Here is a 5,322-nt window from a genome sequence, read left to right as displayed (position 1 = left end):
TCTCCTCTCCTCTCCTCTCCTCTCCTCTCCTCTCCTCTCCTTTCTTTCCTTTCTCTCATACTTACATTTTCTGGCATCTTCTCACCTCTGGATTTTTAAAAACCACAGCCTCTCCTTGTCTTTACTACCGATGCTTTTCATTACCTCTATTTTCATTAAGGACATTGGTTTAAATATTACTAATGAATGCAAAGGAGTGAATAAATCACTGGGCAAGAATAAGTACAGGTGCATAAAGAAACCACCCCCGACCCCAAAATGATAAGCAGTAAAGAATAATTAACAATGAATACAACTGGCAGACAAATAGATACATCCTCATTGACTGAATTACTTTTAAATCTTTCCTAAACTACTGATATTACATTAGTATCTATTAAAAAGCCTTTGTATAGTCTTCAGTAAAATGCTCATGTTGAAATATAATATAAATATGTAAGGAGCACATAAACAGCGTGTTCTGAAGTCCTAGTGCATTTCTAACCTCTTAGAGCATAACGCCATTAAGCTGCCATGTGCAAGAAAGACCCAACACATTTAGCTTGGCCTGAGACGGGACAATTAGGCACACTGGAGTGAGTTTCAAAGAGATGCCTTTTAGGCCCCTGACAATGAATACTATCCCCAAATGGACTGTTGCCTCCAATGGTAATGGGCTCCCTCTCATTAGAGATCTTTAATAAAAAGTTGGACAACTATTTCTCAGACATATAAAAGGGATGGCTCTTTAGATGAGGAAACGATGAGGAAAGGAATGGAGGAACTGTGAAAACAAAATCTATCAAGAAATATCTATTTCATAACCCATAACATGACAATGAGCCATGATACTGCCACACCTGCAAGCTCTGTCATTCCCCAGTCTTCAGACAAGTTCTCTTGTGTTTTATATATATATAGATATAGATGTATATAAACGTATGTATGTGTATACATGTATGCATGTGTATATGTTTTTATTCATGCACATCGACATGTATATTGTATATATATGTGTGCATATATGTATATGTGTGTATACATACACCCACAAGTTATTGTGAGGATTTTTTCTCAACAAATGGGTTGAGCTACTGAGGCTTCTTCCAACTATGAGGTCCCATGGTTTTTAGCTCTCTAAAGACTTTTCCAGCTTAGACATGATTACTCTATGACACAGTTAGAACAAATCTACTCCCCAAGCCAGTATTTCCCAGAGGGATGGAGGATTATCCAGTATGTTGAGATGGAAGGACTTAATCCAATCTTCTTCATTTTATAGATGGTGCTGAGGTCTGAGGATGTCATAAGGTTTGTCCAAGGTGATATATGTAGACAATAATATAGTCAGGATTCAAACCCAAGTGACCTGGTTACAAAGTCAGTAGCCTTTACATTATGCCATTCCTTCCCCTTTGTTCTATTTGGTGTGAGGGTCAAGTATAATAGCAGGTTCATGAATGTCTAGCTATATCTCCAATCTTTTTTCTTCCTCTTCAAATCTTACAAAGAACATTTATTTATTGTTTCTTTAACTTAAATCAGCAAATATTTATTTCCTAACATATATGTAATGAGCATTATTGTCAAAAAGAAAAATAATATTGGGCCCCTACCCTTATGGAGCTTACAATATTTTCCACTAAGTACAGGAAACCACCGAGAATAATTGAGTTTAATATCTTTAACAAAAAATATTCTAGGTTAAGCCCAGCCCAACATGAACGCCATGAAAGCCAATAGGAATTTTCCTCCAGGTACTTGGACATGGACCTCAGTACAAAAGGGAAAACCATTTCAGAGGGGTGACACATGGTCTGCATTTCAGCAAAGTGGCATTTCTACTCATGTGTTTTCAAGAGTAAATGAGGATTATTAGCATATAACCAAACTCAAAATATGTTTATGAGAGTGATCTATCTTCTACTCAGAAGTTAGCTTGCAGCAAGCCAGTTTTGCATTTTGCTACAAGGATTTAATTCTCTTTAGTAGATGGAAACGACATCAGGAAGTAATTTCCTTCCTTGCAAGAGGCAGATATGATGCCATTGCCCAGGGCCAGGCAAACTGGATTGCTCTTCGTCTAGTCAGAGACTAATTTTATTCTGATACTTGCTCCAGGTCAGCTGTAAATCCATCTTCTAACAATTCAATAGAATGATGAGGAACACTTCCAGCCTCCAGAATATATGGCCTCCCCACTTCTGGTACTCGTGTCAAAAGAGACGGAAGCCCAGAAATCAAACATTAAGTGGCTCCATGGTGATGCAGATTCTGCCAGATGAGTCCAAATAATTTAGAGCCTTGGAATGTCAGTATTTTCCTGGATATTAGGGTAACCGTCTGTTATTTTCATATGCCTCGCAGATGGTCATGTCATGCCAAGGCTTATGAATGGTTTACAAGAGACATCAACAAAATACAAACAAATAAACAGAAAAGGGGGTATTAGTAAAACTGATTCAAAGATTGGCTTTAATGGGGTGCAGTAGAAAGAGGCAAAGGCCCTGGCTTCATATTTTACCTCTGATGCTTATTGCCTGTGTGACTTTAGACAAATCATTTGGCCTCTTTTTATTGCCTCAGTTTCTTCACCTGTATAATGAGGCTGGACTAGATGGCTTTCAAGAACTCTCTTAGCTCTGTATATATGATCCTAGGATCCCTTTGAATCCACCCCCATTTCTGGAGAACGCATGGTCTATCATGCTGAAGATGGATAAATACTCCAAACTTCACCTCTAATATAGCAGGAGAGGGCAGGGAACATAACATGTCTACAGTTATGGTTATTCCTCACATTTACGCATAACTGGTATAGTTACAAAGAATCTCAATGAAGAAAAGGTGGGGAGGGAGGAAGGAGAAGCAACTTAGTTAGCAAAAGGAACCAAAACGTCACCCCAGTCTGACAGCTTATGCAATGTTCCACATCCACAATCCTCCACCTCTAGAAAGAAAAGAGAGTGGTACATCTTTTCATCTGTTTTGTGTGCCCACGCTTGTTCATAGCTAAGTATTTAAACATTTTTTTTTAATTTTAAAGGATCCTATAGAAGATGTAGGGACAAATCAGTGGCACAGTGGGTAAAGTGTTGGGCCTAGAGTCAAGAATTCTCTTCTTCCTGAGTTCAAATTCAGCCTCAGACACTTAGTAGTTGTGTGATCCTGGGCAAGTCATTTGTTAATTCATCTGTAAAATGAGCTACAGAAGGAATTGACAAACTATTCTAATATCTCTGCCAAGAAAACCCCAAATGGAGTCACAAAGAGTCAAACACAACTGAAAATGATTCCTCCCCTGCCAAAAATGATGATATATAGAGTAAGAATAAAAAAGATGGGTTTGTTATTTTGTAAGAACAAGAAATAATGAATGGGCAACCCAAGTATTGCACCGGCATCTTTGCAATATCAAGAGAAATCAAGAAAATTCTCAGTGGCACACTGGGTATATGCTTTGTGGCTAAATTATGGGAGGGCACAGGTGAGAGTCACGTAGGATAGATAGGCACGAATGGGCTACAATCTACATCATTGGCAGGAATGACAATATCCGTGAGATCATTGATCACAATCCATTTCAGTATTTCAGTTTCAATCCCACTGCATATCTGAAATTGTTGACAACAATCCATCGATGTCCATGAGGAGACACATCCTGGCCATCTTTCAGAAAGCCTTCACTACCTGCGGCTTTTCCTGTCCCCTTCTGCTTTTCCATGAGGTTGACTGCTTGGTCTGGTTTCTGAGGTTGCCATTCCTCAAGGTCATGCCTCGATCACCAATGCTCAGAGAAATCCTCTTAAACCACTCAAGATTCTGAGCTACCTCAAGGCTTCGGATGGATTGTTGAGTACTTCATAGGTGAGAAACAGGAGAGAAGTTATGCATACCCCTCTATACACACACCTTGCCCTCCAAACGGAACAGCTATCCAGGTGATGTGAAACTTGTATATTATGATATATTTGGAGAAAAGTCTAGCTTCACTAAAGACAATTCCATCGTGAAGCCAATTTTCTGTGCTAATGGAGAGGAGCAGTGAAAAGAGAAAATCTAAGAACCATGAAAAATCCCAGAGAATTTGCATTTGCCTTTGAGATACAGTGAGCTATAGTGGCTGAAAAAAAATGAGATTCTAGATCTAGGTTCAAATCCCGATTGCCACTTAACATCTGTGTGACTTTGGACAAGTCATTTAACTTTTCTTGAACTTCAATTGTCTCACATATAAAGTGAGGAAGGTGGAGTATCTGACTTCTAAGTGCCCTTCCAGTTTGGGATATATGAGCCTATGATTTCTTTGCAGGTCTGACAGGCTAAATGGGAGTTTGGCAACCATTCAGAAAACCATAGAATGTTGATTCAGAATAGACCTTGTCCAATCATTTCATTTTACGTATAGTAACAACAATAATAATGGCTAATGTTGACATATCATTTTATATTTAACAGAGTGTCTTCCTAGCTCATTACATGCTCGTAAGAACTTTATTAGGTGGGCAGCATATACATTATCATCCCCATTTTTACTGATGAGGAAACTGAGACCCAGAGAAGTGATGATAGGACCAAGGCCACACATTTAGTCACTGGAAGAGCTCAGGCTCCAACCTAGACCCTCTGACTCAAGATGGAGTCCTCTTATCACACAGCCTGAGGCCAAGAGAAGAAATAGAGTTCACTTAAGGGAAGAAGACACTGAGTGACAGAAGTAGGAGAAGAACCCAGGCATCCTGAATCCCATTGTAGGACGTGACATAGAAAATAATCCCCCAAAGTCATTAATGCCAACCTTCTTCTCTGCACTGATTTCCTGTTACTACCCTTCCTCACACGCTCTGTGCTCCATGTAAACTGACATGGCTGATAGTGCCATATGTGTTATTCAGCTGCTTCATGGTCTTGGCATGGGCCACCCGGGGTCTCACCTCTGCCTCATGGATCCGGGTCCCTTCCATGCTCAACACCAGAACTCTCATCCTCTTTGTGAGTGCTCCGGAATTACCTGTGTGTGTGCAGATTGTATCTTTGCTGTTGGTTCTCTCTCTAACAGACAATAATGATGAAAGTTTTGAGAGTGAGCTTTTTAAGGTTTTCCAATTTTTTCTCCTGGTCTTGTTCCTGGCTTTCAGATTTCCAAACCATGTCACCAAGTGCTTCATCCCCCGCTCACTCTTCTCATCCTCTACTTTTGAGCTCTCTTCTGTGGGCAATCTTTCAGGGACATTTTCTTTTTCATTTAAATTTGTATCTCCAATGCTTAACACAGTTCCTGGTAAATAGCAAATCAATCCTTCCTTCCTTCCTTCCTTCCTTCCTTCCTTCCTTCCTTCCTTC

General features: G+C 39.7%; 1 protein-coding gene across 27 annotated transcripts in view; it reads right to left on the bottom strand.

Moving 5' to 3' along the window:
* FHIT (fragile histidine triad diadenosine triphosphatase) overlaps positions 1-5,322 on the bottom strand; it is a 1,710,176-nt gene that overhangs the window by 39,150 nt on the left and 1,665,704 nt on the right. The gene's annotated exons all lie outside the window — the stretch shown is intronic.

This window comes from Petaurus breviceps, unplaced genomic scaffold (assembly GCF_028583685.1).
Source record: "Petaurus breviceps papuanus isolate PSGF00001 unplaced genomic scaffold, PetGlider_PUasm1.0 174, whole genome shotgun sequence".
NCBI lineage: Eukaryota > Metazoa > Chordata > Mammalia > Diprotodontia > Petauridae > Petaurus > Petaurus breviceps.
The sequence above is the reverse complement of the archived record's forward strand: the minus strand, read 5'-3'. Positions and strand labels throughout refer to the sequence as shown.